Consider the following 18,526-nt stretch of genomic DNA (forward strand, 5'->3'; position numbering starts at 1 on the left):
CGATACAAAAAAGGTCATAATATTGTAAAAAAAATGAGCTCATAATAAAAAAAAAAAACACCATATTGTGTTTTGTACATTACAATGCATATAAACAACCTACTATCTCTGATAATACTTAAAACTGAGGCATTTACTTGCTAATGCAAGCACACATCGAGTTCCTCCACATATTGACTCGGTTCACAAGCATATTATGTTCCGCTTCATCTGACCATTAGTGTGGATTTTAAATATAGAAGGGCCAAAACATGCCTTGTAAAAATTTAATCTGCACTAAAAAATAGCCCCACCTATAAGATTTTTTTTTTTTTTCCTCACTGTAATTAAGTCAGATCAGTTATTTTCAGATTTTTTGCTGTTCGCGGGTTGGCCCAGTCCTCATTTCCCAACATACTCAAATTTAGCCTGAAATTGTTGTCATTACTTGTGCGGGTGCTTCTGCTAGCAACGACGGCTTTGACCGTCATGAACCGAACCACCGTTGCTAACCCCTTCACAAAAACGGCCCTAGCTAAAAGTGATTCACCTTGTTGGCCCCCCCTTGGGTGACCCTTGGCGAGTGCGTCACCTGGGAGGAGGGGAGAAAAGGTGAAGGAGGGAATCCGAGTTAAAAAAAGAAGAAAAAAAAAAAGCAGGCGGGGCCTCCCAGTCGAGCGAGTAAGTGGAGCAGACTTTCAGCATGGCTGCTAACGAGCTGGCTGTCTCTCTTTCATTTCGCTCTCTCGCGTCCTTTCTACACCCCCCCAACAACACACACACCCTGTTCATTAAAGAGCCACTTGTGTGTATGTGTACTGCAGGTTACCATGAGAGTCCACCGCTCCATTTTTTTTTTTTTTTGCCACGACAGACACTTGATTAGGGACACACGGCACACTCGCCATAACGAGACGTCGAAACGCGAGCGCGATATGTTGGAGGCGAACATTCGAACTGGCTCACACTCACAAACTAAAACCACGGCGGCATCCATATTGTAGAAATGGAATATCAACATGGAGGCACACAAGACTGCAGACACCACGTAAAAAAGTACAAATATTTGAAAAGCAAACGTTATCCAACTCATAAAAAAAAAAAAAAAAACATCCATTCTCTTAATTTACAGCCACTATAATGGCTCCATTGTTCATGACTTATTGAGCAATTACTTGGCGGGCCGCTAGGGGGAGTGCCTCATAAGCGTGGCGGGGAAATGGACGCAAGTTTTCAGGTGAAGAAGACTCATCAGCTTACTTTTGCTTATGTAAGACGTTTATCTGTCCAGCAACAGACTCCATTTTGTATATGTTTGTGTATTTTATCTTCAATTTGAACATTTTAAAACATATATTTTGAGTTTTTCCACAATTTCTGAGGAATATTAATATTGATTTAATTAGATTGAATATTTACGCCATTTTATGTATTTACTTTTGCAACGTTACACAAAAAAATGGTGTCGCAGTTTTTAAAATTAAACAATTGACTATGTGACTGACTGACATACTGTGTATGCTTTCAAAATTTGGGAGAAAGTCGTAAAAACCACAAAAAAAAGACTGGAGCCGTTATTTGAATCCCAGAAGTGTGAGGCAGATGCTCTAACCACTAGGCCAATGTGTTGCCTGCAATGATCTCTAAAAGTTATTTAAAAAAATAAGTGTGGAAGGAATGTCGTCTTTGCCAGCGGAGAGGACTCGCCAGTCACCAGGGCCCCCTGGTGCTGGTCCCCGTGGCGGAGCTCCAGCGTGGGACCGCCTAGCAGGAAGTGACCGAAGGCTGACAACAAGGATGGTTGGATTTAGAGGGCATTATCCTTGCCATTTTTTTATTTTTATTTTGGAATAGGCAATCAGAGTGTCGGATGAGGAGAGGATGAGGGGTGCGTGCCAGGGCATCCATCACGGTGTCGCCTTGCCCACCCGGCGGCCCGCCCCCCAATCGCGCCTGTTCCAACACACACTGTCGACATATGCGCGCAAACAAGAGTGCAAAAAAAAAAAAAAAAAGCCCAAATCCATTGCCAAGCGTAGCTCCCCTGCCTCCCAGACACGTTGGTCATGCCACACACACACGGACTCACGCACGCACACACATTTACTATTCCCTGGGCTGGAGGCAGGGTACAGTGTTAATACATTGCCTGGTGGTGCACTAGTGCTTGTGGGCTGTGTGCGTGCACATGTGTGCGTCTTTGCTACATTGTGGGGCCCATACACGCATCTTCATCCAGGTGTAACTACCGTTGTGGGGACCGACTTGAAATTGTGGGGACATTTTGGTGGGTCCCACGTGTTCAGACCTCTTTTTGAGGGTCAAGACTTGGTTTTAGAGTTTAGGTTAGGGTAAGGAATGGGATAGGCAATCATTTTTGATGGTTGGGGCGAGGCAGAGGCATTATGTCAATGAGTGACTTGAAATTGTGGCGACATTTTGGTGGGTCCCACAAGTTCAGACCTCTTTTTGGGGGGCAAGACTTGGTTTTAGAGTTTAGTTTTGAATTGGGTTTTGGTTGAGGTTAGGGTACGTAATGGAGGTAGGCAATCATTTTTGATGGTTGAGGATCGGCAAAGGCATTACGTCAATGACCGACGAAATTGTGGGCAAATTTTGGTGGTCCCCACATGTTCAGACCTCTTTTTGAGGGTCAAGACTTGATTTTAGAGTTTAGTTTTGCATTGGGTTTTGGTTGAGGTTAGGGTAAGGAATGGGGATAGGCAATCATTTTTGATGGTTGGGGCTAGGCAGAGGCATTATGTCAATGAGTGACTTGAAATTGTGGCGACATTTTGGTGGGTCCCCACAAGTTCAGATCTCTTTTTGGGAGGCAAGACTTGGTTTTAGAGTTTAGTTTTGAATTGGGTTTTGGTTGAGGTTAGGGTAAGGAATGGGGGTAGGCAATCATTTTTGATGGTTAAGGTTCGGCAAAGGCATTATGTCAATGACCGACGAAATTGTGGGCACATTTTGGTGGTCCCCACACGTTCAGACCTCTTTTGGGGAGGCAAGACTTGATTTTAGAGTTTAATTTTGCATTGGATTTTGGTTGAGGTTAGGGTAAGGAATGGGGGTAGGCAATCATTTTTGATGGTTGAGGTGGGGCAAAGGGTTAGGGAAAGCCATTATGTCAATGAGAAGTCCCCACAATGATACAAATACAAACGTGTGTGTGTGTATACGTGCGTGGGTGTGTGTGTGTGGGGGTGTGTGTGTATGTGTGGTGCAGTCCAGTCTAGACGGAGGCGATAGACATCTCATTAGGGCCTCTTCTGCAGCCGCCACCGGCAAACAGCGCGTCCTTGCTCTGGGGGGGTAAAGGAGGAGTGGGCGGCGGCGCGGGGGGGGAGGGTTGGGGGAGGCGCAAACGAGGGGCCAGAAGGGGGCGACAATCAAAGGCCGAGTCAAGTGAAGAGAGAGAGACGCACATTAGACAATGATAATAGCAATAATTGTCTTGATCCTTCAGGAGAAGCCCCCTTTGCCCCCCCCCCCCCCCCCCCCCTCCTCTCCCTCCACTACCGCAGGCGCTTTCTTCCCCCCCCTTTTTTCCTTTTCCTCCCCCTCCATCTTGCCTCCTGCTGCTGTTTCACTCTTAATTAATTTCTCACTACTCACCAGAGCCCACAGCTCAAGCTCACAGCGGGCGCCACGGCACACCGATCTCGGCTCTCGCTATGCACTATACGTCAGCATGTTCGCAAATCGGATCTCGGGACCAGACGCGTGCCAGGTGACGCGTTGCCAATCGGGCTTCAATCGCACGCGCCAATCCCTTCCATCGATTGACGGCGAGTGTTACGGAAGGAGTCAACAGTCTTGACTGGCAAATAGGGCTGCACAATATATCGAAAAAATATCGATATCGCGATATTGGCACTTGCAATATGCATATCGCAAAGGCATGCAATAAGTTTTTTGTCGCAAACGGAGTCAGCCGCGCGACGTCACTCCCGCGGCAATTTGAAAGCACGCACGGATTTTTTTTTTCACTCACAGAAGCTTACGTGTGTGAATATATATATATATATATATATATATATATATATATATATATATATATATATATATATTTATATATATATATATATATATTTGTGATGAACCAAATTTGGAACTCATGCGCTGCCACCGACTGTTTTTTTTAATGATACAAATGACGATATAATAAAATGTTTTTCTTCTGGTCTTTCTTTTTGGCAGGTTGTGGTTGAGGATTTGACCGTATTGCGCCATTAGCAACCGCGAAGCCGGCTGATGAAGGACGGTCGGACAAAAAGGAAGCGAGGAATCGCCAAGGTCGTTGCAAGAACTGACCGAGAACGGGGACGGAGGAAAAGCACGCGAGGAGCTGAAGGCCGCGTTGCGCATTGTGACTCTCTTCCAGGGAAGCGATTGCGTTCGGCCTTTGGGTTTCACCTTTCACCGGCGATTGGAGTGCGGCGGGAAGCCGTGTGAGCGTGTGTGCGTGCGAGCGCTCGCGTCTCTTCCATCTTTTCACTTTGTCGTTCAAAGACCACTTTAGCTTCTCACATTCATTCCTTTCATTGGCGCTCACAACATTTCCTTAAGTGGCTGTTTAAAAACAAAAACAAAATAGAACTGAAGAGCAAGTTACATTTGACATCTTCTTAGCAAATGACCTATGGATGCATTTAGTATGAATACGTGATTTTGTTGAAAGTAAATGGGCTACGCTGAATCAATCTATGACTTGTACGGCCCCCTGGTGGCCAGGGAGTGCACAACAGAAGGAGGAGCACAATGCCCATTGAATGGAAAAAATAATAATTCACCAAAGTTGTGAAAATTCAAGAATTACACTCCATAGTTACATATAAAAAAAAATTAATCTTGTAAACCAAATAACTAGAAATATTATTACATGATATATTAATATTAATACATGAAATACGAATGCAAACACGAAATAAAACATATAGTGATAAAATTGACTAGTAAAACATCACAATGAAGAAAATAAGACTTTTAAATTTTTTAAATTTTAAATAATGATATTAATATTTTAAAATGATATATATAAATTAAAATACTAATAACAAAAAATGTTGGCTGCCTTGAAAGCATAAATTGTTATTTTTACAAAATATCTAAAATATTTTTTTGGGGGGTTGCATTAACAACAGAAGAGGGAAAAGAGCCGCTGGGTTGCCTCAGCAGCGACCTTGAACGTGACCCCAGCGTGACCTCTGAATGCCTGAAGTGGTCGACGGTGCGGGAGGAAAAAAAAATAAATAAAAATACGTCCTGCCTGAGGTTTGTCACCTTGGCGAGATGGAGCAAAATCCACATAGACGGGCAGCGGCCTCACCCAAGAACGTCACGCTCGCACACACTCCCAAGGTCAGCTGCCGTGCAATCGGAAAGGTCACGTCACCAAAGGTCACTCGGGAGTCATTGGGAGGAAGACGAGGTCGGAGCCTGGGGTCGCAACGAGGATCTCGAATGGCAAAGTAAATAATAATAATAATAATAATAATAATAATAATAATAATAATAATAATACATATCTTTATTATATTTAATGTTTTTTTTTTCTTCTGACACTTTTGTCCCTGATTGGTTCTCCTTCTTTTAGCTGCGTTAAGTGGCAACCATTTTAACTTCAATTTACCATCCTTCCTTTATCAGCGAGAATGGCATGAATATTCATTCTCATGCAAACGCTGAGGCAAATTGCGATTGCTGGGCCTCGGCGAAGCGAGGTCTAACCCCGTTGCCACGACGTCGATCCGGATAGGAACGGTGAAATTCCCTTCGTTTGTGTTGTCGCGATGCAAACATGCGCTACGGTTCCCATCTCATGAGAATTCCCCACAGCAAAGTTGCCGCCCCCTGTCAGCGCTTTGGCTCGCCTGTCAAGTCGTCTCCGTCGAACGCCTCGCACGCCAACGTCAAGTCCTTGTGTGTGCGCGCGTGTGTGTGTGTGTGTGTGCGTGTGAGAACACACGTTGACCCCTTGCAGCACGTGTGTTTGTGCTCCATCAGCTGAAGGGAAAAAAAAAAAAAAAGAGGAGGAGCCCGGTTTCTTTTTTCTAACCTGTACGCGATAGAGGATGAGTGAAAGTTGATAGACAGTGGCAGCTTGTCCATTTTGTATTGCAAAATTATTATTATTATTATTATTATTATTATTATTGTGGCAATGCTGAAAGAATGGGTGGATGGGTTTAATAATAATTACTAGTAGTACTACTACTGTTTCTACTACTTCCACTACTACTACTATTAATAAGTAGTTAATTACTTTGTAATTTTCACAGTTTATCCTTATATTTCCTCCATTAGCGTTCAGCTATTAGCATTCAGCTTACAGCATTCCCACGCAATTATCTTCAATATTATTATTATTATTACTAAATAGAGTGTAACTGAACATCCACTGCTGTAGGTGGCAGTAGTGCTCTCATTGTGTGCTCAAATTTGGGTTGTAAGCGTCTTGGGAGAATGTTTGGATGAGCAGAGAAGGACTTTTGCTGGCCATGATGAGTGAGCGTGCAAACAGCAAAATATTCCATTGTACTTGTCCGCATATCAAACACAATCCAATCGTACAAAGTAAATACGCTATTGACCTTTTGGAATCATTCATACAAAGTACAACGAATGAGACGCTAAAGACAAGCTAAGGAGACAAAATGGGCAAAATCATCACGAGTGGATCATCTGATTGCCAGTGAAACTGGAGACGACGGTGCTTTCCGTCAGTCTTTCAAGAGCAACATGGATGCTACTTGGGATTAGCAACAAGCTAGCGGACCGAAATGTGAAATTCAATTAGTTTGGTGTTTAGTTTTTGAGTACATTTCAACTGGGTGTCGCACCTAAGACCTTCGACTGCTCCTTTTTTTTTTTTTTTTTTGCCAAACTGCTGCTTGTGACAAAGTGAGGTGCCGGTGGGGTGGCATTTTTTGTGACGCCAGTCCTGGAACTTTTCTGACACTTCTCGTATGCACCAACGACATCAAATATGACGCGTGCGGTTTATCTTGACCGTTTTTGAGTGTGTGGAAATGTTGGGAATCCTTCTAATTGGACATGCACTAGTAAGGAAGGGAGAGCAATTAGCGCCGAGGCCGAGACATGTGACGTCCCCCCCCGCCAAACCCCTCACCGCTTTGTCGTCAGCCTCAGTGGCATGCCAACACTTTCACAATGCAGCGTGCTGAATTATTGATATGCCCACGTGAAACTTTGATGGCTGACTCGCGGGCACGTTGGACCCGCAGGCAGGCAGCAACGCCTTCGCCCGTCAGACAACCCCCCCCCACACACACACACATACGCACTTCAGCATACAGTACATGTCTCCCAGTGGACCCCCTCCATTCTTGTTTGCCAAACTTGAGAGATTTGTTGGAAGTTTTCTGCAACTGTTGCACATCACACTGAGAATGTGTTGTACTTTAACCGGTAGTTGGCCCCCGCTCGCCTTCCTCAGTCCGTATGCGTTATTCCCCTACTCGGTGGCTGCTGGTTCCCTGCCTGACTGTGTTAGCCGCTTCTCATGCAGATATTGGGCAAAGTACGATTCGGACAGAGAGACAGAGAGAGAGAGAGAGAGAGAGAGAGAGAGAGAGAGGGAGAGAGAGAGAGAGCGCAAGAAAGAAACAGAGACACAGAACGAAAGAGAGAGAGAGAGAGAAAAGAGAGTGAAAGACAGCAAGAGAGAGCGAAAGAGCGAGAGAGACAGAGACAGAGAGAAAGAGAGAGAAAGAGAGAGAGAGAGAGAGCGCAAGAAAGAAACAGAGGCAGAACGAAAGAGAGAGAGACAGAGAGAGAAAAGAGAGTGAAAGACAGCAAGAGAGAGCGAAAGAGCGAGAGAGACAGAGACAGAGAGAAAGAGAGAGAGGGAGAAAGAGAGAGAGAGCGCAAGAAAGAAACAGAGACACAGAACGAAAGAGAGAGACAGAGAGAGAGAAAAGAGAGTGAAAGACAGCAAGAGAGAGCGAAAGAGCGAGAGAGAGAGCGAGAGAGACAGAGACAGAGAGAAAGAGAGAGAGAAAGAGAGAGAGAGAGAAAGAGAGAGAGAAACAGAGAGAGAGACAGAGAGAGACAGAGAAGCTAACTGTTGAGTTCAAAATGGGGGAAAAAAGATCACAATCTTTAGGGATGTCATACCGATACCAGTACGAATACTAATTTCACTAGTAGTCACCGATAACGATACAAAATACTAATAACAACCACTACTTTAGAAAATCCCCTCCCTCCCCAAAAAATGCCAGATAATTTTAAAGAAAGACCTATATATATTCCAATATAGCATTTTTTTTTTTACAATTGCATGAAATTAATGGCATTTTTTTTAGTTTCTAATATCGAGTTTTAAAATGGCCACCGCTGATACAAGCTTCCAAAATTTTAGACAAAACTATTCTGATATCAAGTAAGTCCTTCTCGACATTATAACACTGAAACTGTCCAACATCCAACCCCACCACGCATCCATTCAGTTACACCGTACACACCGCAGGATTTCCACTAGTTACGTCAATAGAACCCTTTTTGCCATATCATTTTTTACAAATTATTCTAGACGGCGCAAATGGAAAATGATGCGACTTGAGCTTTTCCATCTCCTCCTGTTGCATGTTCGTCATTTTCCAGTTAGCCTACAACGTAGCGGCAAACGCTAATATGACCATCAAGCCAATTTGTAGCTCCACTTTGAACAGGAGGCCTACTAGCCCGCCTCTAGCATGCTAACAAATAGCTCCAGGCTCCCGCTCACGCAATCGCGTTGAGGAATGCAAAACTTGAAAACGCCCAATCTTAAGTGCGCCGAGCAGCTCTTTGCGATACAGCCTCGAGTCATCTGTGGATGTTCCTACAAGTACTCACACATTAAGAGAAATAAACGGCCAACTAATCGCACATTTAAGCATTCCGTTAAAGTTTTGAGGGGAATATTCTTTCATTTACAAGCACCCGCAGTCCCAATGGCGTGTGATCCTTTACTGTGGAAATGAGTGTTCATAGCCTCCAGTTTTGAGACTCATGTCCCCCCCTCCCCCGCCACTTAAGATCAAAAACCCGCACGGGCCCAAAAAATGGGAAAAAAAAAAAAAAAAAAAAAACACGGCTGCATGAACTCGACTTGGTCCTGATGGATCTCAAAATGGCTCGGAGCAGCGGCAGTTGTTCTCCAGGCGGGTTTAACCGTCTGATGGTTTCTTCTTCTTCTTCTTCTTTACCGACGTGAACGCGCATGTTTCGTAATAGATGCAGCGTGGCCGCTTTGCGAGTGGCAACGTAAGATGATATGCTGCATTTGAGGATGGTCGGAAGTCGGACTTTTCAGACTTCAAACCAGGAAGCATGTACGGGAACGCCCCCTTGGACTCAGAAATTCCACTTGCGAAGTCGGGAAAAAAAAAAAAAAAAAAGGACCAAGACTTCACCGACGGACTACAAGTGACGTCACTACAATGGTGACGCCTTTGGAAACAGACCGTGAATGGTAAAACGCAATTTACTTGCATATAAAAATGAGTTTTAAGAACCAAAATAAAAAACAATTTACCACTATCCGTCATTTTGGTTGTTTACAACTCGGATATATCCGACTTCCGACCATCCTCGAATGCAGCAATAGTACTTGCATAAGGCAACACTCAATGACCCCATGATCCAACCCAAAACACACCTCCTTCGTTCTCCAGCCACCATCAAGCATCTTCGTCCAAAGTAAAAGTCAGTTTTTCTTTTCTTTTTTTTTTTTTTCCCAGCTCATTCGGAACACTGCAACTCGGGTTCTGACCACAACAAAGAGATCAGAACATATTACTCCAGTTCGAAAGGCTACTCCCAGTCGACTGTAGAAGAGATTTTAAAATTCTTCTGCTACTAGTCTTTAACTCACTGAATGTTTTGAGGATAAGCGGTTCAGATAATGGATGGTTTGGGTCCTGAATCTATTAAAGAAATGCTAATTGGGCTGTGAGGTCTGCAGACACGGGTCAATTTTTACTAACTTTTCTGCTTGGCTCTCAAGGAAGGCGAATGCTTTTTGCTCTGTCAATTATTTTTGCTTCTTTTTCTGTTAACTACAGTAACTTTGGAAATGACCAAAAAATCGATCACGATAGCTGAAGAGATTTTCCGAAGTCAAACAGCATGAGTTACTAAAAGAAGCACTCAAGTGGTAGGCCAGGCTCATTTACAAACGCTGCTTCTACGAGAGCCTGAAGGCTTCATCTGGCATGGCCGAGGTTCAGGCATTCCATTTATTGCCATCTCCTGAATTCATTAGCCAGACCCTCAAAGAGCTCGCTAACTAGGTCTGAATTTCCACCACATCTATTAGTGACTCAACTCACCTGTTGAAAGGTAAATTACGGCCGGCGTCGTGTCTCCCTTCCAAGCAATTTACCTCGCGTAACATCTTCTTTTTCACCTGACACGCCGCACATTCTGACCACGGTTCTAAAGGAGAAAGCAAAAATCATCGTTCAGGGGATTGCTAATTATATGACTGCTGCGGAGCAAAGCAGTAGCGGGCACATATTACTATCCTAGAAAACGGCGTTTATTATTTTTCTTTATTTACCGGAATTTTTCAGACAAAAACGCGGCCCGAACCGTTGAACGTACCGGCACAAATGAGGTATCAAGAGATGCGGCTCGATCTCACTCGGCGGGAAATTATTTTTTTCGGAATTCCTAGTTACCATGGCGACGCAATTCCCAAAGACCCCCGCCAAAAAGTCCCATAGGAATGAATGGAGAAGGGGGGAGAAGATCCACAAATCAAGCACCTAGGGATTGACTTGATTTCACAGGAAGTGACTTGATTTCAATAGGAAGTGACCTGATTTCAACAGGAAGTGACTTGATTTCAAAAGGAAGTGACCCGGAAGTGACCTGATTTCAACAGGAAGTGACTTGATTTCAATAGGAAGTGACCCGGAAGTGACCTGATTTCACAGGAAGTGACTTGATTTCAATAGGAAGTGACCCGGAAATGACCTGATTTCAGCAGGAAGTGACTTGATTTCAACAGGACGTGACCCATAAGTGACCTGATTTCAACAGGAAGTGACCCAGAACTGACCTGATTTCAACCGGAAGTGCCCTGATTTCAACAGGAAGTGACTTAATTTCAACAGGATTTGGCAAACTGTTCCGTGCATGCGGCTTTACACCTTGCAAGAGTCAGCAGTCACATCCAAAATTTCCACTGAAATGTTTCTAGTTGTTGTCTATCATTCCATTCACTTCAAGGGGAAAAGATCATTTGTGAGTGTTTTGAGTTACAAGTGTGGTCACAGATTGAATTAAACTTGTATCTCAAGGTACGCTGCCCTCCATTACAACGACCCACCGTTGCCTGATAACTCAATCGTCACGTTCAACACGTCACACATTTGTCACCATTTTGCAACCGAAAAGCCAAAATATAACACACGGCGAACACGCACAGACAACGCATCTGCATGTCTCCTCAAGTTCCCCCCGCACCCTGCTCCCCTCCAAACACCCCCCAACACACATCCACGCTCACACAAAATGGATGCGCGTTCCGCACGCCGCCACCCAAAGGTGCCTGCAGGCCTATTTAAGATGCAGACTTCCATGTCCCAGTAAATGATATTAAAAGTCATATCATGAATAAATCAGCAGGCTGCCTCCTGATGTCTCCTCCATGACACATTCACATACAGGATGCGGGAGGAAGAGGAGGAGGGGGAGGAAGATGCCATCATGCCCATCACCAAGCTCCCGGATTAGCTGGTGACAGCGCATTATGCAGTCAACGCACCCCGAACTTCAACCTTATGCAGCTTGTAAAATCTCAAATAAGTTGTGACTACATTATTATTATTATTAGTAGTAGTAGCATTAGAGTTAGCATTGCTGCTAGTAGTAACACGATACCCTCCAGGGAAGGGTCAAACACGAAGACTAAATTGCGTTCAAGGCGTAAGTAAACAACCAAAATGGCAGATAGAGGTCAATTGTTTTTTTTATTTTGGTTCTTAAAACTCATTTTAACCTCGAGCAAACTTACCTTCTCACAATTTTGCTTGATTTATTGTTTTTATCTTATTTCATAAGCATTACATACAATTCAGTAGTTCACCGAATAATTTCATGCAGGGAGATAGTGGCATACTGTCACGTACGTTGCGTTACGTTATGTCAAATATTCATTTGAATGAAGAAAGATATCTAGTTTTATACTCAAGTAAATTGTGTTTTATCATTCACGGTCCCTGTTTCCAAAGGGGTCATCACCGTAGAGCAGGGGTGTCAAACATAAGGCCCGGGGGCCGGATCAGGCCCGCAATGGGGTTTAATCCGGCCCGCGAGATGGTTTTGTTAAAAAGTAAAAAAAAAAAAAAAAAAAAAAAAAAAAAAGACTGTCGGCCCAATTAATCAGCCGGCCACAATCAAAGCTTATAAATTCATAATTACACAAGTAAGTCTCAGTTGAGCAATGCAACTTGTACATGGAATTGCTCTGAATGTCGTTATTTTAAACACAATTTAAAGTTAGTTTGTTTAAAAAATAAAAACATGAATCAAACACAAACATGCTGAATAAGACACATTCAACTACACATATGACAAGGATTAACGTCCTTATAACTTCATTAACGGCACCCGGCACACAATCAGTGAACAATATACAGGTTTATGCAAAAAAAATTTAGGACAATATTTGTACAGATGCGCCCCACAATTTAGGGCTGGCCCACAAATAGCGAAAATCTGCATGTAATTGACGGCAATGTTTTAAAAATTATTTGACAATTTTACCGATCCGGCCCACTTGCGAATATATTTTCCTCCATGTGGCCCCTGAGCTAATATGAGTTTGACACCCCTGCCGTAGAGTAACGTTACTTGAAGTGTGTCAGTGAAGTCGGGGTCATTTTTTTTCCCCCGCGACTTTGCAAGTGGAATTTCCGAGTTCAAGGGGGCGTTCTTACACACTTCCTGGTTTGAACTCGGAAAACTTCCCAGCATCCTCGAATGCAGCATATGTAACCAACAATTGGCGAGCCAGCCAGGACAGTTTTAATATCTTGTTCGTACTAGCATCAATGTGAAGACTACTCATAAAAATAAGAATAATGTAAACATCATACCGACATCTTAATCAACAAATAACAATGTACAGGGAGTCCTCGAGTTAAGGCGCACCCGACCTAAGTCATTTCGACTTTACAACGGTCCACCATTTTGGCTCCTCGTCTGCTAATTAGCCCTTAGCTAGTGCTAGCAGGTGTGCACTTGTGGGAGTATCTTTGGCTTTTTTGCACTCTTTTTTTTCCACATCAGCCTCCCCTCTTCTTTTCCATCCCCTTCTAAACAATACGTACAGCATCTTATTTTTTTTTGTTATTTTAATGTATTCTAGATATTTTTTATGCAAATTATTTCAATGTAAATAATGACTTTAATGGAGGAATTCGACTTAAGTCATAATTAGGGTGATGTAACTCGAGGTCTCCCGGGAATGTAAACATCATACAGAAATCTTAATCAACAAAAAATATACTCAACTGTTCCATTTGAAAATGCGTTAAAATGCATTAGCAATGTCATCTTAACATTGCTGCATTAGCTGTTAGACCGTTTTGGTTCTCCCCATCGCTGTTAATGTTGGCCAGCTGTTTCATCAATCTTACATGGATGTGTTAAGCGCCATATATTTATTTGGCGAATTATCTCCATGCTGGTGAAGTTTTTGCAGTGGTCTACCTATTAGTGTTTATAATTAAATGATGAGGAAAAAGGTGGGAGGATGGAACAGGAGGCAGACAGAGAAAGGGGGCGGCTGGAAAGCGCGATTTAATTTGGTTATGATCTAATTTGCTTTGATTAAAAATGTATGCAAATCCCCTTCGGCATTAGGGATCAGTGAGGAGAGGCGACACCTCGCTCGCTCGCTCTCGCTTACTTTCTCTACTTTTGCTTCTCCTCAAACGGTCCACTCAAAGCGTCGCGCTTAGGCATGCGCGAGCTGTTTGCAGGCGTTTTGGCTTGTTATTGCGTCTCTCGCCGTTACAGCGCCTGACCTCGAGTCCTTCGCGGGACTCCGGCGGGCCACCCCGGACGTCCATCTCCCCGTCAGGCCCGCGCGCTGAAGGTCACGCATCCCTCGTTTTTTTTCGTTTTTTTTTTTTCTTCGGCTTCTCAAGCACCTAAAGCTGTGCGAGTACGTGCTCCCGGGCAAGTGCAACCTTCAGCCAAGAACTCACTCCTGTGTGTTGTAAATATATGTGTGCGCGTTTGCCATTACATCCGGATAAGGAGCAGGTCGACTCGCTAACTGCATCGATTTGCATGCCGACCGGCGCAATTGGTGTCACTCTCCATTTTCTGCCTCCCGCCGCTGTCCAAGTTTAGCGTAATGAACTGGGGTCCGCCCCTCCGCCTAACTCTCAATTGCTCTCTCACCGGCTTTGTCGGATTTTTTTTTTTCACCTCTCTCGGGTATCAGCAAAAGTTTCCTGGAAAACTCAAACAAAAAATTTGAAGTTGTTCAACCAAGCTCCATCATTACATCTAACAAATGTCCACTAGCTCTAGAGCGCCAGCAATTTAATCGATTAATTGACAACTAATCAATTGTCAAGTTGACACTTTTCGATTACGGGTAATACACGGCAAAAACACGTCTGCTTAATATGAGATAAAATACATGTAAATTTACTAGAAACAAGTGAAATTATCTGTCAGTGCAGTAAGATAATTTTACTTACTTAGATTTCTTGAAATAAGAAAGATGTGTAGCTCTATAATAATCTTAAAATGAGCTTAAAACACGTATTCTAAGCAACAAATCAGGAAATTAAATCGTAAAATAAGCTGTATGTACTAATTCTAAGTAACAAAACAAGCAATTAAATCTTAAAATAAGCCATAAACACTTAATCTTTTTTGTTTTTTAAAAGCGTAAATCACTACTGAAACAGAACATCAAGTGTCACTCTTTATTTGTACTTTAAGTTGACTGTCAAGAAGGGAGATGGCACCGTTTTTAATTGCACTTGGTTTGATTCAACCTGGGATCGAACCCACAACCTCCGTGTGGGCTGCGTCAAAAATACTTGTGCTTACGACTTTGTGCACCTCAGTTACACGTTCGCAACCCGGACTGGAAACAAAACTGTTGTGCAAAATCACGTTCCACCTCTTCCGTGGCAGATACGCCATTGACAAAGTCCCAAAGCAAGACTCCATCCATCCATCCATCCATACATCCATCCATCCATTTTCTTAACCGCTTGCTCCTGACAAGGGTCCAGGGCTGCTGGAGCCTATCCCAGCCGTCATCGGGCAGTAGGTGGGGCACACAGAGACGAGCAACAATCCACACTCACAAGCACACCTAGGGACAATTCGGAGCACCCAATTAACCTGCCATGCATGTCTTTGGAATGTGGGAGGAAACCGGAGTACCCGGAGAAGATCCACGTAGGCACGGGGAGAACATGCAAACTCCACCCAAGAATTTTTGAGTTTCTATCGACTAAATCAGGACTAAAACTATCACAACGATGAATACAGAATATCCTTGTATGACTTTGAGTGAACATTGAGAGACTAGTGGGAGGGTTGGCGTGTGATTGGCAGCTCAACCAATGAGCGAGCCGTAATCCAACCACGTGACATCCCACTTTGGCTAATCGCGATCCCTCGCCGGAATCCCAGAGGGGCAATTATTCCATCACAAGCATAAAGAGCAGAAAAAGAACAGGAAGTGTTTGATACGGCTCTCATTAGAATGCACAGGTGTGCTCGGCAGCGGCGGCGGCGTGTTCATTTGCATGTGGGCGGGTCATTAGCTTGTTTTGTCACTCGGTCATTCATCCTTGGTAGTCAGTCAGTCAGTCAGTCGTCCGGGCCTCATGTGCGCTTCTCTTACGTAAGCGCGGCGACAGATGCTGAATCATCAGCTGTAGGCCGGAATGCCCTCGCTTACCCACAGGGCTGCGCCACACACACGCACGCACGCACGCACACGGACTCCATGCACACATGCATGCACACTGAGCATGTCATGCACCATTTCCCATCCTGAGAGCACGATTGTGAGACAAAAGGAAGCCGGCGGGCGAGGCGGCGGCGGCGGCGGCCCGGCAGATAGACGACCGCGGTTGAAGGAGAAGAAGAAGAAGAAGAAGCGAGAAGAAAGGCGAGCGAGATCTTCCCGCAGCTGCCTGTCAGGGTTTGATGTGCTTTAAAAGCTTTTTCATGTTACGCAACTTTGAAGACGACGCGTTTGATGTTTAGCCCAATCACCCCATCCCCCCCAAATCCCTCCATGCCTCTCATGGCTAGTTTGTTAGCTACTGGCTAAATCTCGCTGCCATCTTGACGCAACTTATCTGATTAGCCTTCTTTTGTCGGCCTCTTTTTTTTTTTTTTTTAATTCAAGGACGGCTGCAACGAGTCCTTCTCTGCAGAAATGCAGAAAATATTTTTGACTGGCAAATATGCTTGAACGTATTTGCAAATTAAACGTATTTGCAAGAACATTTGAATGTAATGTAGGCTAAATGCTAAAAACAAATGTTTCCAATAATGCCACAGGGTAAATGTTATTTAAAAAAATACAAATAAAATAATAATTACATATATATATATATATATATATATATATATATATACACATATATACATATACATATATATACACATATATATATATATATATATATATATATATATATATACATATATATATACATATATACACACGTATATATATATATATATATATATATATATATATATATATATATGTACATTTATATACAATACGTTTGAAAATTAAGTCAATAAACGTATATTCGTAATTTTTATGAGTTATCATTATTATGTCGGCAGTACATGATTTTCGTTCAGCATTTTTTTCCCATAATGCCGAATATGTTTCAATGTATTTGCAGATGCATTTAAACATATTTAAATACATTTAAACATATTTGTGAGGATGTTCGAAGTTACACATTATTTGTACTTGATTACCGTTTCACATATGTGGCATGGAGCCCCCAAGCCTTGACACCTACTTGCTTGCCTTGAAAAAAAAAAAAAATGATGAGTGAAATATCGAGAGAACAACTATTTTCTTTTGTCTCATCTCACCGTTTTTTTTTTTTTTTCCTTCCTCACCGCCGCCTCCAATCTCGCCCCCCGCGTCCCCTCAGCATGGGTGATTCATTTGTCTCCGGCACGATATATAGCAACAACGCCAGGCTCGCCGCCGTCCATATTGCCGCAATGCTTATTTGTTGAGCGGCGGGGATATCATATAAATGCGTTTTTCCGCGCACTCTCCTTCCAGCATCATGCCCTTTGTCGTCTCCCCCCCTCATTTATTTATCCTCTTTCCTCCGCTATACCTCCCCAATACCCACCCACCATCCTCTCTCCTCTCCATCCCTCTCTCTTTTGCTCTCTCATCAGACGGATGTAAGAATAGAACAGGGGAAGCCCTCTCACCTCTCCCTGCACGCCGGCTAATTAGCATATTCATGAGCCAGGCACATAAATTATACATGAGATCCGGAGGGGGGAAACAGAAGAATGAGACGCCGAAACACATACACACACATTCTCTCACACAAGCTGCCATATGTGCACGCACACACACACACACACACACACATCTTTAGGTTCCTCTTTCAATCACACAACACAGACGGAGGCATGCAGACAGGTAATTGGTGAGAAAGAGTGTGTGGCGGTATGAGGAGACGCCGTGCGCAATATTGAGAGAGGGAGAAAGGATGCACACAAAAAACAAAAAAAAAAAAAAAGGCAGCAACACACAAATACACTTTTGGAGCTCCAGGTAAGGTTAATGCAATGAGGGTCAAGGCTAAAAGGAAACGTAGGAGAACGAGTCAACGTTGTTGAGGCGTCGCATTGACATCCAACACGACACATTTCAGCAAAAAATGAGCCCGACTTTGATTATGGCGACATAGTGCAGGAAATTTACAGAAATGGGCTACAGTAAGCCTCCATTTGTACAATGGACAATCCTTGGACTGCATGTATTTCTAGTACGGCTGTCGCTATCCAATCTTTTTCATTTTATTTTTTAAAATGTATTACCATTTTTTCTGTTAATCCACTAAAGCTGAGGGCGGAACGGTGATTGACTGGTTAGCACATCTGCCTCCCAGTACTGAGGACTCGGGTTCGAGTCCGGCCTTCCTTGGTGGAGTTTGCATGTTCTCCCCGTGCCCGCGTGGGTCTTCTCCGGGTACTCCGGTCTCCTCCCACATTTCAAAGACATGCATGGCAGGTTAATTGGGCGCTCTGAATTGTCCCTAGGTGTGCTTGTGAGTGTGGATGGTTGGTCGTCTCTGTGTGCCCTGCGATTGGCTGGCAACCAGTTCAGGGTGTACCCTGCCTGCTGCCCAAAACCAGCTGAGATGGGCTCCAGCAACCCCCGCGACCCTTGTGAGGAGTAAGCGGCTCAGAAGATGGATGGATGGATGGATGGATGGATGGATGGATGGATGGATGGATGAATGGATGGATGAATGGA

At 43.7% G+C, this 18,526-nt stretch overlaps 1 long non-coding RNA gene across 3 annotated transcripts in view; it reads right to left on the reverse strand.

Annotated features, from left to right (window-relative positions):
* LOC144022641 (uncharacterized) overlaps positions 1-18,526 on the reverse strand; it is a 141,496-nt gene that overhangs the window by 68,082 nt on the left and 54,888 nt on the right. For all 3 annotated transcript variants that reach the window (XR_013284382.1, XR_013284383.1, XR_013284381.1), the window contains exon 3: positions 10,326-10,431. This is a non-coding gene — a long non-coding RNA (uncharacterized LOC144022641). The remainder of the gene's footprint in view (positions 1-10,325; positions 10,432-18,526) is intronic.

The sequence above is a fragment of the Festucalex cinctus genome, chromosome 7 (genome assembly GCF_051991245.1).
Source record: "Festucalex cinctus isolate MCC-2025b chromosome 7, RoL_Fcin_1.0, whole genome shotgun sequence".
NCBI classification, from domain to species: Eukaryota; Metazoa; Chordata; class Actinopteri; order Syngnathiformes; family Syngnathidae; genus Festucalex; species Festucalex cinctus.